Source organism: Nycticebus coucang, chromosome 11, assembly GCF_027406575.1.
Source record: "Nycticebus coucang isolate mNycCou1 chromosome 11, mNycCou1.pri, whole genome shotgun sequence".
Classification (NCBI taxonomy): domain Eukaryota; kingdom Metazoa; phylum Chordata; class Mammalia; order Primates; family Lorisidae; genus Nycticebus; species Nycticebus coucang.
Window position 1 is genome coordinate 16,346,277 of NC_069790.1, and position 20,579 is coordinate 16,366,855.

The 20,579-nt window shown below is 39.2% G+C and overlaps 1 protein-coding gene across 2 annotated transcripts in view; it reads right to left on the reverse strand.

Annotated features, from left to right (window-relative positions):
* The window catches only part of RALA (RAS like proto-oncogene A), a 91,228-nt gene that overhangs the window by 39,561 nt on the left and 31,088 nt on the right, over positions 1-20,579 (reverse strand). The window lies entirely within an intron of this gene.

Genomic DNA, 20,579 nt, shown 5'->3' on the forward strand with positions numbered 1-20,579 from the left:
TGCAATTGTCAGGTAAAGTCCCTCTTGCAATCATGTCTTGCCCCCATAAAGTGTGACACACACCAAAGCCCCACCCCCCTCCCTCCTTCCCTCTTTCTGCTTCCCCCCCAACCTTAATTGTCATTAATTGTCCTCATATCAAAATTGAGTACATAGGATTCATGCTTCTCCATTCTTGTGATGCTTTACTAAGAATTATGTCTTCCACTTCCATCCAGGTTAATACGAAGGACGTAAAGTCTCCATTTTTTTAAATGGCTGAATAGTATTCCATGGTATACATATACCACAGCTTGTTAATCCATTCCTGGGTTGGTGGGCATTTAGGCTGTTTCTACATTTTGGCGATTGTAAATTGAGCTGCAATAAACAGTGTCCTTATGATAAAACAAGTGTCCTTATGATAAAAGGATTTTTTTCCTTCTGGGTAGATGCCCAGTAATGGGATTGCAGGATCAAATGGGAGGTCTAGCTTGAGTGCTTTGAGGTTTCTCCATACTTCCTTCCAGAAAGGTTGTACTAGTTTGCAGTCCCACCAGCAGTGTAAAAGTGTTCCCTTCTCTCCACATCCACGCCAGCATCTGCAGTTTTGAGATTTTGTGATGTGGGCCATTCTCACTGGGGTTAGATGATATCTCAGGGTTGTTTTGATTTGCATTTCTCTAATATATAGAGATGATGAACATTTTTTCATGTGTTTGTTAGCCATTCCTCTGTCATCTTTAGAGAAAGTTCTATTCATGTCTCTTGCCCATTGATATATGGGATTGTTGGCTTTTTTCATGTGGATTAATTTGAGTTCTCTATAGAGCCTAGTTATCAAGCTTTTGTCTGATTGAAAATATGCAAATATCCTTTCCCATTGTGTAGGTTGTCTCTTTGCTTTGGTTATTGTCTCCTTAGCTGTACAGAAGCTTTTCAGTTTAATGAAGTCCCATTTGTTTATTTTTGTTGTCGTTGCAATTGCCGTGGCAGTCTTCTTCATGAAGTCTTTCCCCAGGCCAATATCTTCCAGTGTTTTTCCTATGCTTTCTTTGAGGATTTTTATTGTTTCATGCCTTAAATTTAAGTCCTTTATCCATCTTGAATCAATTTTTCTGAGTGGGGAAAGGTGTGGATGACCATCTATTTCTACATTTAAAGTACTTCCCATGAGACAGAGTCTAACAAATGGAAAATGAATGAATGGACTGTTTAAGGCTTATAATACATATTGTCCAAATGCTTTTCAAAAGTGCTGTAGTCTCAATCCTCCTCCTGAACAATTGAAAATACAATTGTTCATAATATCCCTACTAGCAATAGGTATTCTTTTAAAAAAAATCTACTGATTATATGCTGTGAAAAAGATCTCATTATTTCTAATTACATCTTTGATTAAAGAGGGTGCACTTTTTTCTATGTAATATTTACGTACTTTGTGAATTATTTGTTCATATCCTTTATCTAGCAATAGTATTATGTACCACATTTTACATAATTTCATGTCAACATTAGCACTGTACCAGGATTCCTCTGTTGTTGGTAGATCTTGCTTCCCACAACAGACCAGGTTCACTTTGGGACTGATGGGCAAGGAACAGGATGACAGATTATCTCTCCAAATATCAAAACAAGGAGAGTTTACCCTTGCTAACACTTCATTAGAACTCATCATAGTCCTCCCAGGCTGAGAGTTGAAAGAAATTTTTTAGGAAGTAAATTTCTAAAACTAGCACAGGAAATCGTTGTAGTCTTTGTATTGGGTGTGGGGGCAGGATATCCAGTTAGCTTTTCATACATACTAAATCCTTTAATTAACAGCGTATGTCCTATCACCTCTTCTGCTCTCTGTTCCTATTGACACATTGCTTTTTAAAAGGCTCTTCAGGACTCTGGGGAAGAATAGATTCCAGTCAAGTCTTCCCTCAGGGATGTGCTGGGCTGGAGCTTCTTCCGCCCTGCTTTCATCAATCCACGCCATCTGTTTTCTGCCTTCCACAACCTGCAAAGTCTCTGGTTTGCTCATGGTCACTCGATCTGTTCCCATTCTCGGCACTGTCACAGACATACAGATTTCTGTTTGTAAATTTTTTTCCCGTTTTTTTCACAGGGAGATGAGGATAAGAGGAGATAGACACATGAATTTAGTTTGCTGGCTTTCATTATAAACTTGAGTTAAAATTCTGAGTTAACTTGACTTTGAAACCCAAAATATTTCAAATTTATCAACTATAAAAAACTCAAAGACACAGAATTAGCTTGGGTTTTAAATGCCATTATTCAGTAGCAAATTTAAGAAAAAATCAGTTTTCTGATACGGATGACCAAAGAATCATAAATAATGACAAAGTTTAAGATTAGGCAATATATGACAGAAGCAGGAGTGGAAGGGAGGCAGAAATGGGGGAGACGAGAAAGCAGAGACAGCAGTCTTCATTGCGAGGAGAGGGCTGAAACGGATTTTTCCCTCGCAATATGTTTTTGTCATAGTATTGAGATAAGTTGGCTAAAACTCAAAATTTATAGAGGTTATACTGATCAGCTGAGGCCTTGAAAATTAAGTACTGAAATTATTTTTACAAACTGAGAATTCTACAGCAACGAAGACTCCCTTTGTGCCAATTCATCTTTCCTACAGACCACTCTCTTTCACAGACCACCTGCTGAATTCCTACCTTGTAGAATTGTGAGTGAGCAGCCAGTTCCCTTTAAGGAGTAACAGGGAGCAGTTTCAAAAAGAAAGTAAGTACAAACTGTAGTCTGTGAAATACTGACTAAATATGGTACCACATATCCACTTTCGCAGGCTAACCTCTTGGTGTGTACCGGAAGATGCTGACTGTATGAAAGTAAGGCATTTAAATGTCACTTTTAATTTAAAGAGTCCCTCTGGCAATGAATATAATAAAAATATTACCTGAAATGATGTGTAAGACAACTGAGCATTATCAATTAAATTCATCATATGCAATTTGGAGATAGAGAGAAGATGGAAAATGTCATCTCTTTGGCCTTGTCACCCAATGCTAATATTTTTGGATTTTTATGTTCTTCTGGGACTAACTTATACAAACCATTCAACCAACTGGGCATTATAGAAGTTGAGAGGAAAATTCCAAGGGAAGCAGAGAAGAGGAGAAAAAGATTTTTTAAAAAAAAAAATCACAATACCTGGATAGCACAATAGCTCTGGGAAAAATAATCTTTTTATTTAATGAGGGCTTGTTCTGTTCGCTTTTTGAATTATGTACTCATCTCAAGAAACCCTCAAAACAACTTTTATTCTATTATCCACACTTCATTGGTGAGAAAATTGAACTACACAGAGCTTTAAAAATGTGCCCTAATATGAAGCCAAGACTTAAAAAAAAATTCAGATCCTGTTTACCATTTTAACTTTACCACCACTATGAAAGAAACTGGCAAGAATGAACTTCATTTAAAGCTTGGGGCCCAGAAAAAGGCCAATTTCTTTTAAACATAAAAAGATAATATTATGGGTAGCAAAGAAAAGTTACCCAAATCATTTTAAAAAGTCAGTGTTATTAGCAATAATCACACCAAAAAACCTACATTACAAACTCAGAAATTTCATAAAATATCAGCAACCCCTGAAGTTTATCTTTGAGTAAAAAATTAATCCATTATGGTTTAGAGCTAATACAGTTGACCCTTGAATATAGGGCTTGGTGCCAAACTCTCCCTCCTTCACAGTCAAAATATTTATGTATAACTTTAAAATTTTTTTTTTAATTTATTTACTTTTTTCTTTTGCCCCCACCAAAGCTTAACTACTAACAGACTACTGTTGACTGGGAAGCCTAACCAATAACATAGTTGACTAATACAGACTTGTATTCTTATAATAAAGTAACCTAGAGGAAAAAAAAGTGGGCATTTTTGGGTGTTTTTGGAGACAAGGTCTCATACTGTTGTCTAGGACAGAGTGCAGAGGCACAAACATAGCCTCAAACTCCTGGGCCCAAAGTGATCCTCCTCCTGCCTCAGCCTTCCAAGTAGCTAAGACTACAGGTGTCTACCACCATGCCCAGGTAATTAAAATAATTTTTTTATAGCGACAGGGTCTCACTATGCTGTCAGGCTGGTTGAAATTCTGGTCTGAAGCAATGCTCCTGCCTCCCAAAATTCTGCGATTATAGGCATCAGACACTACGCCTGGCCAGATAAAAGAAAATGTTATTAAGAAAAATGATAGGCCGAGTGTGGTGGCTCACGTGTTAATTTTAGCACTCCGGGAGGCCGAGGTGGGTGGATTGCTTGAGTTCAGGAGTTCAAGACCAGCCTGAGCAAAAGCGAGACCCCATCTCTACTAAAAATAGAAAAACTGAGGCAAGAGAATTGCTTGAGCCCAAGCTGGAGGCTGCTATGAGCTATGACGCCATAGCACTCTAGCCAGGGCAACAGCTTGAGACTATGTCTCAAAAAAACAAAAACAAACAAACAAAAAAGATGGCCAAGAAAGGTGGCTCATGCCTGTATATGCCTATAATCCTTGCACTCTGGGAGACCAAGGCAGATGGACTGCCTGAACTCAGGATTTCCAGATCAGCCTGAGCAAAAGTGAGACCCCCTGTCTCCTAAAAATAGTTGGGCATTGCACTAGGCGTGCAGGCACTCCGGCCTAGAAAACAGTGTGAGTCCCTGTCTCCAAAAACACACTGTAATCTCCAAAACACTCTGTTAGGTCCCAGTTACGTGGGAGGCTGAGGTAAGAGGATCACTTGAGCCTAAGAGTTTGAGGTTGCTGTGAGCTATGAAACCACAGCACTCTACCAAGGGTGAAAGAGTAAGACTCTGTCTCAAAAAACAAGGAAGGAAAGGGGAGGGGAGGGGAGGGAAGGGAAGGGAAATCATAAGGAAGAGAAAACATGTTTACTACTCATTAAGTGGAAGTGATCATAAAGGTCTTCTTAATCCTTGTCATTTTCATGTTGAGTAGGCAAAAGAGGCAGAGGAGGGGAAAGGGTTGGCCTTGCTGTCGTCTCAGGGTGTCAGAGACAGAGGAGGTAGAGGGGGTGGCGCAGGAGAGGCAGGCACACTTTGTAATTCTATAGAAATGCATCATAATTTGTCTGAATTTTTGCTTTTTCATTTCTTTAACAATGTTTCTAAAGGGACCAATCCTTTGTCCACTGTTTGCTTTAGTTTCAGTGCATATCATAGAAGGGTCCATGTCAGGAAATCAAAAGTCGTCCTGAATACTGTCTGAAAGCAACTTGTTTTCTGGCACCGCTTGTTGAACTTCTTCCTCATCATCTGGCAATGGTTCCAAAGCACTCATCTCCATCAAAAGTCATCTTCTGTTACAGTCTCTGGTGTGGTGTCCATTAGCTCTTGAATGTCTCCAAGATGCTTATTTTGAAACCCTTCACCACCCACCTTTTTTGCCCTACCCACAATCTCTTTTGTGATTTCCTTGATTGGCTCCGTTGTAAATCCTGAGGAGACATGCAAAACAACTAGATAGTTTCCTCCTGCAGGAATTTACTGTTTCAGGGTTGATGGTTTCCAGGGCTTTTTCTGTAACAATGATGGCATCTTCAACAGTGCAATCCTTCCAGACTTTCATGATATTCTCTCTACTGGGGTGCTCGTATATAAAGATGACAGCTTCCTTTCCATGGAGTACTGTGTGTTTTGACTCTAAAAGGTCTTTATGACCCCTCAATTTAGAGGGTGAATTAGAGATGTAGTGTTTGGGGGCAGGGAGACCACTTTGACATCTTCAGTGTTGAACTCTTGAGATTCTGGGTGGTCAGGGGTATTGCCCTACGCCAAAAGAACTTAAAAGGCAGTCCCTTAGGGCAGTTCTGATCATAAACCCAAGTGCATTTGCAGGTTAGAGTTAGCCTGTTCCCTCCAGCCTTAAATCCTGGTGTTTGCTTCTCTTCCTCGCTAATAAATGTCCTCGGTGGTACTCTTTTCCAAAATAGAGCAATTTCTTCTTTATTAAAAACCTGTTCAGGCAAATATTCTTTCTCTTCAGTGATTTTTTTTTTCTATATCCCAAGTTATCAATCTCCTCAATGATTTTTTTTTTCTTTTGAGACAGAGTCTTGCTCTGCCACTCTGTGTAGAATGCAGTGTCGCCATTACAGCTCACTGCCATAGCTCACTCATATTCCTGGGCTCAAGAGATCCTCCCGCTAATATAGCCTCCCAATTAGCTGGAACTACAGGTCCACTTCACCATGCCTATCTAATTATTTTTCTATTTTTGTAGAGACAGAATCTCATTCTTGCTCAGGCTGACCTCAAACTCCTGGCCTCAAGTGATCCTCCACCTCAGCTTCCCAGTGTGAAGCACCATACCTGGTCCTCAGTGATTTTTTTTTTTTTTTAAAATAACCTCTGGGAACTTGTCTGCTGCCTCTTGGTCAGTAGAAGCTACTTTTCCTGTTATCTTGACATTTTAAAAGCCAAACCTCCTCCTAAAATTATCAAACCATCCTTTGCTGGCTTTAATTTCTCCACCTTCAGATCCTTCATTTTCTTTTGCTTTGTCATAAAATAATTTCACCTTTTCCCCAATCATATTATAGTCTATAGGTATGCCTTTCTTGGTGGAATCCTATACCCACAAAAAAGCACTGCATTTTCAACATGAGATAAAAGAGTACTTTGCAAAAAGTTCAAGGTTTTTGTGCCTGCTGATGTAGCTGCTGCAACAGCTTCACAAATTCTTTTCCTTTCCTTTCTTTCTTCCTTTTTTTCCCCCTTCACAATGGTCCTTATGCTGGGTTCATTTATGTTGAAAATATCACCACTGCAGACTTCAATCTTTGGTACATAACAAGCAACTCAACTTTTTCTTGTTATGTCATGACTTTACTTCTTAGAAGCACCTCCAGCATCACTAGCAGCACTTATCATATTTTGCTATATATAATGGCCACTGTTTTGCCCAAATTTTTGATGGAAAAATAAAGATGCACATAATACATCAGTAGTACTAACTCCATATCTATATAAATGTTTTTAATTATTAATTTATGCTTATGTGTTTTATAGAAAGAAGTAACAATATTTGTATGCAAACAAATACTCTGGAATACGCAATCATGCCCCCTCTGCACTACTCCCCTCCCTGGCCACCTCCTCACCGGGCAGGCGCTGCAGCTGCAGGAGCCTCCTGCCTGCCCAGCCAATTACACCAGACACTGTTGCTGCTGCCATCATGGAAGTGGGCATGCTTCCAACAGCAACACAGTCAGTATTAGGACCTTGACAAAAGGAGAGTGGAAATGGCTGTGCAGTGGAGCCTCCTTCTTTCACAAGAGGCTCCAGGTGCGGACCTATCTGCTGCAGAGAAGCTGGGAGCCCAGATGGCAAGTGAGAGTGAGTGGTCCAGATGACCTGAGCAGCTGGCCTCCCCCAACTGTCCCCTCTTGTCCCTACATCCTCTTATTTCCTATTCCCACCTATGTCTATCAGGGGGAACATGGTGATGGCCACTCCACTGAAAACCCCAGGGGGGTTTATTTCCTGGACTGGTGTGAAGGACCAGGGCCAGCCTACCTGCCCTGGGATCCGGACAGTAGATCCTGCCCTTTCTGGGTTGCCTTGTCTTTTGTGCAGCTGGCTCCATTCTGAGGACCCCGAGAGACCACACCGAGGAGGAAGATTCCTGAGCTAGGGCCTGGGAGACCTGGGTTCTGAGACCCAGTTCTACTAGTAGTCTGCTGTTGTAAACTGCTACAGAGCAACAAAAATAATTTTATGGTTGGGGGTCACCATAACTATATTAAAGGGTCACAGCATTAGGAAGGTTGAGAACCACTACCCTAGAGGGATCTACCATCAGGAGCCCAGGGCAGGCAATGCGAGCTCGAGCCCCTCACACCAGCTTCCCAGGAAATAAGCCCGCCCATGGAGTGGCTGTGGCTGCATTCCCACCAAGGGACATGTTGGGAAATGAGAGAATATGAGGATGAGGGTAGGCTGGGGAGAAGACATCTGGGGGAGGTCGGGCACTCAGGTTGTCTGGACCACTATCACCACTGCCTGGACTTACTCCTGGCTTCTCCACAGTGACTGACTCTGTGCCTGGCTCCCCTTGTGAGAGAAGGCAGCACCACTGTGCAGCTACTTTTGCCCTCCTTTAAAAAATTAAAATAAAAGATTATCCTGAAAGTTTGGGCCCAAAACTTGGGTGGGTACTATAATGGGAGTGTGTTACACATGCAAGTATGATAGTGTGGGTCCCATGGTGTTATTCAAGGCTTATGGTATGGCACTAATCACCAAATTCACTGGAGAGATGAACTATTCATATAGAGATGCCTAGGGCCACACTGGAATTTAAGCAGATACAATACTTGAGCTCACTGCAAAGGCAACACAAGGGGACCTCAAAATTATTATAGTAGTACAGTATCTATCACAGTTTTTATTTAATATTGCTGCTTTACATTTGCTTATATTTCTCTCAGCTATGAATAGTGCAATTATGGTCTTTACATGTTTTATGTAACTTTTGATACATTTTAACTTTTTATAATATAGTTCTGTTTATTTTATAGTAAATGATAAAACAGACTAGTATCTACATACATCTTATGCATTCTTGACATATTTCACTTGTTCTTGATTTTTTTCAGTATTTCTAGTCTCTGAGGTACATCGGTAAGTTTTCTTCAAATTCTTGCAAATCTCCAAAAAGTTTTCAAACATGTCATTGAAAAAAGTCTACATATAAGTGAACCTGTGCAGTTCAAATCTGTGTTGTTCAAGAGTCAAATGTGTTCCAAAAATGCAATATTAGCTTAATGTTAAAAATGCTATAAAAATACAATCACATGAGTAGGCTCAATGAGAAAATGGATACAATCAATGCAAAAGGGAAACAAGGCATTAGATAAAAGACAATATTTCTTCCTGATAAAAATTCTTCTGAACACTAGAGGCTGTCCCTTGTTAAGTGTATGTGTGTGAGTACACGTATGTATTTCTAATGAAAAGCTTCACACATTTGAGGATCACTTTTGTTCAGGAGATACACTAAACTTCTCTGTATTTTAAAAAAGGATATATACCACTAAAGCAAGCACAACTCATTTCTAAGAAATGCAAATTAAAGAAAACATGATAGTGAGAGGTTAAAAGAAGTTCAGAATTCTATTTTCTGGGTTTTAGTACTCTTTTCTGTAGTTGCCAATGAACTAAAGGAAAAATTTTAACCACAATTTTGAGCTTACCTAGAGACAACTTGCCCAGTGATTCCCAAACTCTGAATAGTAACAGGAGCATAATATACAAATCGCCATCAGTGAAGGGAGGCAACTGCTAGTCAAAGAAACTCCCTCCATTTTCTCTTGGATACATTAAAATTTTGAACCATGTAGGTATGCTGCATTATGAGTCATTAAGTCAATAAAAAATTGTGGATTGTTTACTCCTGCTAATTCCTTTTTTCATGAAAGACAAAAGCATGTTTGAAAAGTACAAAATCTTAAGTTTAAGTTATATAAAAGATACCGAGAAGTTACAAACTAGAGAAAAAAGACTTTGAAATTCCCTGAAAATCATGAAACCATCTTGCAGCACGTAGATTTTTCTTCCTAAGATTGAGTAGTTATAAATCTAAACTTGACATCTGATCTTATCTTAAAATTTAAAATAGTAATTTCTAGAGTCATAAACCTTAAGTTTTAGTTCATCATCAGACAACTGACTACACAAAAACCATGGGTTTGCATAGAAAACAACATTAAAACAAAAACAGTCTGAAGGGAAGATTCTCTTACAAGTGTTTTTAACCAAGAGTAAAATTAAGAATCAGCTTTTTAAAAAATGCGTTTAGCCTGGACCCATCCATGCAGATCCTGACTCACTGGTCTAGGATGTGGACAGTGTGTGTATGTTCTTCAAAAGGTTGCCTAGATACTTGTAATTCACATTTCTGGTTAAGGACCATCACTGTGTATATCAATAAAGTTAAACCACATGAGACTGCCAACACGAGATTTTTTTTTTTTTCCATACAAAAACAGTGGGCATGGTGAAGTGGCTCAGACTGTAATCCCCACACTTTGGGAAGCTGAGGGAGGAAGATCACTTGAGGCCAGGAATTCAAGACCACCCTGGGCCAGATAGCAAGACCCAATCTCTAGAAGAGAAAAGAAGACCTCAGCAATTTTCATATGGTTTATCTAACAGAAAGTAGCTGTGGAATAAAAACAGTCAATACTTACTGACCATACTGCTTTGTATGAAGTGCTTTACTAAGTTCTTTGCACTTGCTCAAAAGCACTAATAACAGTAGGCAAGAGGTGGGTAAAATTGCATGGGGAAGTGAGAGGGAAGGAGAGGCTGTTGAGAAAGAAGTGGAGCAGAGTCATGGATACTACAGTGAAAAATCACTGTTACATTTGGGATAAAGAACACTGGAGTTATTGACGGATTGAGGTGGTGGTAGAAAAGACCAGAGAACATTAATTTAAGACAAGCCCCCAGACTGTGGTCAAGGAGGGGACAGTCTCTGACTCAGTCATTTCCAACATATCTAACATCAAGAATATGGACTAGAATACATGTCCTATTAATCTAAATCAGAGAACGAGAAAAGGAGGGAAGAAATGAACTCTCCCAGGGGCTTACTGGGTTGGTCCAGTATCACACAGGTTTGGTAGAAGGCCCATGCACAAGTAAACCTCTAATTTTTAAAAATTATATCATTAAAAGCCAATTATACATTTAAAATAAAAAAAATATTAAACACATGCACCTAAATTCAGACTAGTGTTCAGAAGCAAAGTTGTAGCATTTCATTATCATTTAAGGTTTATAGCAGTTTTCAACCTTTTTTATCTCACAGCACTTAAACCTATAAACTTCTGCAGCATACTTGAAAATATGTTGATAAAAAAAGAGAGTGAAAAAATGAACTTACTGTGTTTTCAACTTCTTTTGAAAATAACTTACCTAATGATCTTTAAAACTTTTCATAGCACACCAGTTGAAAATCACTGGTTTATAGGCTTCAATTAATGTAGAGGACAGGTTGATGACCATAAAGATAATGTGTAGAAGGTCCACGCCCACAAAAGTGGGATTTTCCTGGGGACGGCCTCTAATAAAATATCCTTTAATACACTAGTCTATTTCTCCAGTTTACAATGCACTATGATTTTTACATTGCTTTCATTTTTACCTAGCATTTTCACTGCATGACTTTTTTAAGTCAAGTAAGTAATGAAACTGAAGAACCACAGACGGGAACCTTAAAATAATCTAAACCCTTCAGTTTTTATGTGAGGAAGTAAAAGGCTTGAAAGCAGTTACATCACTTACAAGAAGTTCCACAGAGAATTCTGGCAGAGTTAAAACTGTAACTGACCTAGGATGATCCAGGAGATTCTACATATCTGTGAAAGTGTAGTCAGACAGATGTAAAATCACTGCAGATGACTTTAAAAGCAAATATCCTTCACCTTCATTCTTTCACTCTATCCCCAAATGGATACAGCTCAAAGGAGGGGCCCAGCACGTTTGCTTTACTCAGTACCTGGCACCCGCTTCCAGGCTGCCATATTCACCAATGTTAAACTGGAGGAATGAGTTTAAACTGCATGAACCTGAATTTAACTAACCTCCTATAGCACAGTGTGACCTAGTAGTTTCATACTGTGCCAAGTGTTCAAAAACATGGTGCTGGATGCACAGTGACAGGTGATATATAATGACAAGGAGACTTGTTACAATAGATTTTCTTTAACAACAAAGCATTCTGGTTGCCAGGCAATTGGCTGCAACTCATAAATTACCTTTTTTCTTTTCTGAGTTCTTGCCACTGTCATGAATCAGTAGTGGCCTCACGGAGAATCTTAAGTAATCCCAAATTAGTAAGCCTTGACTCTAAAGATTCGCAAAGGTAGAAAAATAAAATACCAAACCTTTTACATGCTGTAAGATTTTAAACTGAGAAACAGCAAGAATGAATAGATAAGAACTTCATTTGTTTAATGCCAGTAGACTAAATTCTTAGGCCCAGATATAGTTGTCATTCTTATAAACCCAAGAAATACACACAACCAATAAAATTTAGGTAATTCTTAATTTTGAATTGCTAGTTACGTTTGAGTTGACACAGCGCAACTGTAATGTACAAAGACAGGAATAAGTTTAAGATATCAGAATACGGGTTTTGACCCTGCCACTCTAAAAAAACTGTATAGTAACTAAAATACCAAAGGGGTTGATACATAGCCCCTTATGTTAATATTGCCTGCCTTTTATTTTCACAATAGAAAGTGAAAAGAGTTTGACACAGCTTGCTTAAAGTTCTTCAGAGACTTCATATTGCTCAAAGATTAAAAATTCTGGTCGGGTACGGCGGCTCTTACCTGTAATCCTAGCACAGGATTAATCTTTGTGGGAGGCCAAGGCAGGTGGACTGCTTGAGCTCACAGCGGAGATCAGCCTGAGCAAGAGCAAGACCCTGTCTCTACTAAAACTAGAAAAAACTGAGGCAAGAGGATCGCTTGAGCCCAAGAGTTGGAGGTTGCTGTGAGCTATGAAGACGACAGCTTGAGGGTTATCAATACCTCATTTCTTTTTACTGCTGAGTGGTATTCCATCCATTCACTTGCTGAGGCACATTTGGGTAGTTTAGCTTTCTAAAGGATCTGCTGGCAAAGGTCAGAAAGGCAATGCAGTAAAGAAAGGATGGACTTTTCAACAATGATGCCAGGACAGTGTTTTTCGACCTTTTTTATTTCACAGCACACTTGAACCTACAATAAACTTCTGCAGTGCACTTAAATTATGTTGATCAAAAAAAAAAGAATAAAGAAAAAAATACAGGGGCTGGACGCAGTGGCTCATACCTCTAATCCTAGCACTCTGGGTGGCCAAGGCAGGTGGACTGCCTGAGCTCACAGGTTTGAGACCAGCCTGAGCAAGAGTGAGACCTCGTCTCTAAAAATAGCTGGGTGTTACCGCGGTTGCCTGTAGTCCCAGCTAGTTGGAAAGTTGGGGCAAGACAACTGATTGAAAACAAGAGTTTGAGGTTGCTGTGAGCTATGACATCATAGCACTCTACTGAGGGTGAAAGTGAGACTCTATCTCAAAAAAATATATATATGTGTGTGTATATATATATAAATATAAACACTTCTGTGCTTTAAACTTTTGAAAATAATTATCTTTAAACATTTTTTGAGGCAGGCCAGGAATGATGGCTCACGCCTGTAATCCTAGCACTCTGGGAGCCTGAGGTGGGTGGAGTTTGAGACCAAGCTGAGCAAGAGTGAGACACCCCCATCTATACTTAAACAAACAAACAAACAAACAAACAAACAAAAAAAAAACCCAGAAAAATTAGCCAGGTGTTGTGGCTGACTCCTGTAGTCCCAGCTACTTGGGAGGCTGAGGCAAGAGGATCACCTGAGCCCAAGAGTTTGAGGTTGCTGTGAGCTATGATGACACAGCACTCTACAGAGGATAATAAAGTGAGACTTTGTCTCAAAAAAAAAAAAAATTTAAGAAAGTAAGTAATTTAGTCCATAAACATCTCCTTCTCTGATAACATTTGCTAAACATAGCCAATTTAAAGTTTCGTTTATATAACACTGGATACAACTGCTTAAAAAAGAAAAAGAGAAGGCTGGGTATGGTGGCTCACACCTGTAATCCTAACATTCTGGGGTGCCTAGGGCAGATGAATTGCTTGGGCTCAGGAGTTCAAGACCAGCCTGTACAAGAATGAGATCCTGTCCCTACTAAAAAAATTAAAAAATAGAAAAACTAAGGGGGTGTTACAGTGGGGGCCTGTAATCCCAGCCACTTGGGAGGCTTGAGGCAGGATGGTTTAAGCCCAGGAGTTTGAGGTTGCTGTGAGGTAGGCTGATGTCAGGCACTCAAACCTGGGCCAACAAAGTGAGATTCTGTCTCAAAAAACTACTGGAAGAAAGCATAGCATCAGGCAAACGATCTTGGTTAGGCGATGATTTCTTGGTCATAGCACCAAAAGCAAAATGCATTGAAGATCAAACAGATTAACTAGACTACATTACAACTAAAAACTTCTGCACTTTAAAAGGGAATTTTTAAAAAGCCACAGATTGAGAGACAATTTTAGAATTTTTTTTTTTTTTTTGTAGAGACAGAGTCTCACTGTACCGCCCTCGGGCAGAGTGCCGTGGCGTCACACGGCTCACAGCAACCTCTTAACTCTTGGGCTTACGCCATTCTCTTGCCTCAGCCTCACGAGCAGCTGGGACTACAGGCGCCCGCCACAACGCCCGGCTATTTTTTGGTTGCAGTTTGGCCGGGGCCGGGTTTGAACCCGCCACCCTCGGCATATGGGGCTGGCGCCCTACTCACTGAGCCACAGGTGCCGCCTGACAATTTTAGAATTTAAAACTAAAATTACTGAGGAAAAGACAAAAAGAGGCAGATTTTGGTTCATCAACAGGAAGATCTTTCTGATTATGTACTACTGTCCAAAATGGAAAGTACAGTCTGCAATCTCCCGTCAAATTCAGAGAATTGAGGGGGTTGGAGATTGATAGGATTAGATTTAAATTCCTTCTTATTCTATGAATACAAATTTTAGCTATTTCTAAAATGATGAGTTTAATACATAATTGATACCGTATTATTCAATGGTGAAAGATGCAATTATGTTCTTGGTCCATACTATTCAATCAAAATGATTTTTCAATCAAAGCATCATTGCCTAGTAGGGATATCAAATATGTACACTGAAGAAAAGAAAATTTTAAATCATTGTAACTATTTTTATTTCAAATAAAATTTAGGGGGTATAAGTGGCTTTTTGTTATAGGAATAAACCGTATCACACTGAAGTCAGGGATTTCAGTGTATCCATCATCACAACAGTGTACCTTGTACCCCACAGGTAGATTTTCATCCCTCACCCCCTCCCCCTCTTCCCCTTCTTGTCAATATCCATCCTACCACTTTATGACTGTACGTAATTCTTGTTTAGCTCCAACTTGGGAGAACATGTGGTATTTGTTTTTCTATTTCTGAAACACTTCACTAATGGGGTCCAGTTCCATCCAAATTGGTGCAAAAGACATTATTTCACTCCTTGTTATGGCTGAGTAGTACTAAAGGTGTATTCACACATTTTCTTTATCCTCTCATCAGTTGATGAGCACTTAGAATGATTCTGTATTTTTGTCAACTCTGAATTGTGTTGCAATAACATTTGGATACAGGTGTCTTTTTGATTAAATGACCTCTTTTCCTTTCAGTAGATACCAATCTACCAATCCAGTGAGACTGCTGGATTAAATAAGAGGTTCACTTTTAGCTCTCTGAGGAATCTCCATACTGTTTTCCATACAGGATGTACTAGTTTACATTCCCACCAAGAGCATAAAAGTGTTCCTTTTTGGTATATTTGTGTCAACATCTATTTTTTTTTTTTAACTTTTTAAGGGGTAAGGTGGTATCTCACTGTGGTTTTAATCTGCATTTCCCTGATGATGATGTTGAGCATTTTTTCATGTATTTTTGCCATTTGTCGATCTCCTTTGAAAAACATTTGTTCTTTTCTTTTGCCCCCTTTTTGATGGGGTTGTAAATATTTGTATTCTTGTTGCTAATTTACAGATTCTGGGTATTAGCCCTTTATCAGATACATAGCTCACGAATATTTTCTCCCATTCTGTAAGTTGTCTATTTACTCTGTTGATTATTTCCTTTGCTGTGCAGAAACTTTTTAGTTTAATTAAGTACTACTTATTTATTTTTGTTGTTGCTACATTTGTTTGGGGGGGTCTTATGCATAAATTTTTTGCCTCCATGGGCCAATGTCCAAAAGAGTGTTTCCTGTTTTCTTCTAGAATTTCGATGGTTTTAGGTCTTACATTTAAGTATTTAATCCATCTTAATTTTTGTGTGTGGTGAGAGACAGGACCCAGTTTCATTCTTCTGCATGTGGCTATCCAATTTTCCCAGCATCACTCACTGAATAGGGCCTCCTTTCTCCAGTGTATGTTGTCGTCTACTTAGATGAAAATCAGGTGGTTATAGCTACATGGTTTTATTTCTGGGATCTCTATTCTGTTTCAGGGTCTCAGTGTCTATCTTCATACCAGAATCACACAGTTTTGGTTACTATAGCCTTGTATTACAGTATAATTTGAAGTCAGGTAATGTAATGTCTCCAGATTTGTTCTTTTTGCTTAGGAGTACTTTGTCTATGTGGGTTCTTTTTTGGTTCCATAGAAATTTAGGATTGTTTTTCTATATCTGTGAAAAATGACATTGGTATGGGAACTGCAGTCAATCTGTAAATCACTTTGGGTACTACGGACATTTTAACAATCGAATCTTCTAATCCATGAGCATGGAATGTTTTTCCACTTGTTTATACCATATATGATTTCTTTCATCAGTGTTTTATAGTTCTCCTTGTAGAGACTTATCTCCTTGGTTAAGTACATACCTAGGTGTTTTATTTTCTTTCCAGCTATTATAAACAGTACTGAGTTCTTGATTTGACTTGCAGCTTAACTGTTATTAGTATAGAGAAATACTACTGATTTATGTACATTAATTTTGTAACCTAACACTTTACTGAATTTATCAGTTCTGTGAGTCTTTTGGTGGATTTTGTGTATGTGAGATCATACTGCTAGCAAAAAGAGACTCTGACCTCCTCTTTCCTGATTTGGATGTACTGTCTTTTTTTTTTTTTAAACCTTTAAATGGCCAAATTGTACCTTTTATTATTTTTTTTTCCTTGCCTAATTGCTCTGCCAAAGACTTCAAGTACTATCTTTAATATGATTGGTGATAGTGGGCATCCTTGTCTTTTTCTACTTCTTAGGGGAAATGCTTTTAACTTTCCCTCATTCAGCATGAGGAAACTGGCTTAAACAGAATCTCTTCTGGGTAGTGTTCCCTGCCTTACAATTGCTCTCCAGACCTGACTGGCTAATATCTGGGTGGTTCTATAGTATTCTGTAGATAACTTTGATTACTGCTTCTTACTACATTAATTACTAGGAGGTTTTCTATATACAGAGCTGTCTTTTTTCCAGTTCTGCAATCCCAGTATCCAGCACAGTATCTGCGAAGAACTAGTGCCTACACACCTGAAAAAGAAATTAAACTCTAGGAAATGACTAGGGAGAACAGTTAATTCTGTTCTTCAGATAAAAGAAGGAATAGAAATCCTACTTAGGAATTCTTTTTTTTGGACAGAGTCTCACTATGTCGCCCTGGGTAGAGTGCCTGAGCATCACAGCTCCCAGCAACCTCGAATTCCTGGGCTTAAGCCATTCTCTTGCCTTAGCCTCTCAAGTAGCTGGGACTACAGGTATCAGGCTCTTTTTTGGTTGTAATTGTTACTGCTGTTTGGCAGGCCTGGGCTGGGTTTGAACCCACCAGCTCTAGTGTATGTGGCTGACACCCTAGCTGCTGAGCTATAGGCGCCAAGCAAGGAATTCTTACTTTAAGAGATGGTCAGGGGGCTGGTGCCTGTAGCTCAAGTGTCTAAGGCACCAGCCACATACACCAGAGCTGGCGGGTTCCAATCTGGCCTGGGCCTGTGAAACAATGACAACTACAACCAAAAAATGGCCAGGCATTGCGGCGGGCACCTGTAGTCCCAGCTACTTGGGAGGCTGAGGCAAGAGAATCACTTAAGCCTAGGAGTTGGGGGTTACTGTGAGCTGTGATGCCAGGCACTCTACCCAGGGCAATAGCTTGAGGCTCTGTCTCAAAAAAAAAAAAAAAAAAAAAGAAAGAAAGAAAGAAAAAAGAAATGGTCAGGGAAGGGAGAACCAGCAAAGCAGATGAGTCAGATTGCTCCTGCATCTCATAATGTCTTACCACCTGTAAGTACAAGGTACCATGCATTTTAAATAAATTAAACACTTGTCTCAGAAGCTAAAGTTAGCTTTTACAAGACTAATGTTCAAAAGAGCCCCTGAAAACAATAAAAACCGATTGTCAGAGATAATTTTGCTGAGCTTCATGCAATTTTCTTAATAAAGTCATACAACCATAATAATGTTACATAAAACTTGACTAGAAAGAAATTCAATCTTATGATAGGCTAGTCATTTACTAAAATCACTACAGAAAGCAGCAAACCTCTATAAAACTTTTCTTGCTTCTTACCTTATATAGGTATTTTGATGTTTAAAAGTTTGAAGAACATTATATCGCTAAATTCTTATATCTAGCCCAATAGGTTTATATAACATACTTATAGTGACTGAACTATTTTTGCAAATTACCTAAGGATGTAAATATCCTAGTCCTCCTTGAGAACCCAATAAAAGCTGATAGACCCTCAACCCAGCAGGCCTATCACGATTCCATTAAAAACTAATACAAATGTTAGAAAGCTTTTATCTACAGTTAATGCTTTTGCTGAATTTACATATGAATTATTAGCAAGATCTGATATTTGGAGGGAAAATGGTTGCTATGGATTGAATGTTTTGGAATGAATGTTTTTGGAGTTTGTCCCCCCCCAAAACTCATGTTGAAATTTAATGGCCACTGTAATAGTATTTTTTTTTTTCTTATAGAGATACACTGACTCCTCTTGCTCAGGCTGCTCTTTAATTCCTGGCCTCAAGCAATCCTCCCACCTGAACCTCCCAAAGTACTAGGATTACAGGTATAAGCCAGGATGGTTAGCCCACCAGTGTGACGGATTAAGAGGTGGGACCTTAAAGAAGCAATTAGGCCATGAGGGCTCTACCCTCATGGGTGGGACTGATGCTGTCATAAAAGGATAAGTCCCCCCTTGAACTTGCTTCCTTGCTCGCTCTTGCTCTTCAGCTATGTGATGATGCAACATTCCTTCTCTCTGGAGAACCCAACAAGGCACCATCTTGGAACCAGAGGCTGAAACTGCTAACGTCTTGATCTTGGACTTCTTAGCCTCTCCAACTGTGAGAAAGAAATTTTTATTCTTTACAAATTACCCATTTCGTTACAGCAGCACAAAATGGACTAAGACAATGACTGTCAGGGTTATGGCCCCTTCCAAGAACCCATCTTAAAAAAAAAGTACCCAGGCTGCAAATCATTTTGTCTTAAAGTTCAGAGTTTGACCCAAACCAGAAGATATTTGAATATCTTATTCAAAATGTTCAGTTCTTTCTTCCATTCATATCTCAGCCTATCTTTTCTTTTCTTTTTTTTTTGGCCGGGCCTGGGTTTGAACCTGCCACCTCTAGTATATAGGGCTGGCGCCCTACTCCTTTGAGGCACAAGCGGCCACTCTCATTCTATCTTTTCTTTAGCTCAAGTGTCTAAAGCACCAGCCACATACACCAGAGCTGGTGGGTTCCAATCTGGCCTGGGCCTGTGAAACAATGACAACTACAACCAAAATTAGTTGTTTAGTTGTTTAGTTTTAGTTACTATAAATCTAAGTTTGACAAGCTCTTTCTAGTAAATATTTTCGGCTTTTCTGTAATATGTAACTCTGCCACCATTGTTTGAAGGTAGCAATAGACCATAGCTAAGTGAATGAGTATGGTTATATTTTAATAAAACTTTATTTTGAAAACAGGCAGTAGGCTGGACTTGGCTCCAGAGCTGGGATTTGCACACCCCTGCTGTAAATAAAACCAGTCAAGATACTAGTTAAGTATAATGCCTCCATTCAGGCAGGAGATCCCCTTCTCTGCCGCCAACTCAACAGACACTGCTCCAGAAATTCTCCTTCCTTTCATTACATCAATTTGTCTCTCTCTAGTGGACCTAAATTTGTTTTATCTCTTATCTTAAAAGACAAAAAAACAAAACAAAAAACTCTCATCCCTACTTCTATTTCTCAAAAACACTGTCTCTGATTTTGTCCCTCTTATCCTCTCTAAAGCTACCTTTTTTAGGCTCTAGTTAAGGTTACTTCCGCACTGCTAAATCCAATGGCCAATTTTCATCTTCACTATGCTTCACTTTATCAGTAGCAGTTTACCTGGATAATACCTCCCTCTTCATTAAAATACTTTCTTTGACTGATTTCCAGGATTCTACAAATACCTGGTTTTTTGCAAATCTCATTCCAAATGTTGATGTATCACATGATTGAGCTTGGATCTCTTTTTTCTGTCTATACTCATTCTCTTTATGATCCCATTCAGTGTCTTAAGCTATTTGTGTTGTTATAACAAAATACTGGAGACTCGGATATTTATAAAGAACATAAATTTACTTCTCACAGTTGTGGAATCTGGAAGTTCAAATCAAGATACTGGCAGATTCTGAGTCTGATGACAGCTGCCCTCTACTTCAAGATGGCACCTTGTTCCTGCATCCTCCAGAGGGCACAAACACAGTGTCCGCATGTGGTAGAAAGGACAAAAGGGAAAAAGGGACAAATGCTGTGTCCTCACATGGAACAGCAGAAAAGCAAAAAGCTAGTTCCTTCCAGTCCTTTCATGAAGTCACTAATTCCATTCATGGGGTTCTGCCCTCACGGTCTAATAACCTCCTAAAGGCACTATGTCTTATTACTATTGTATTGGAGATTAAATTTCAACATGACTTTTGGAGGAAACACAAACATTCGAAGCATACCATTCAGTATGTCATCTATATGAGGATGATATTCAAATTTATACCTCCAG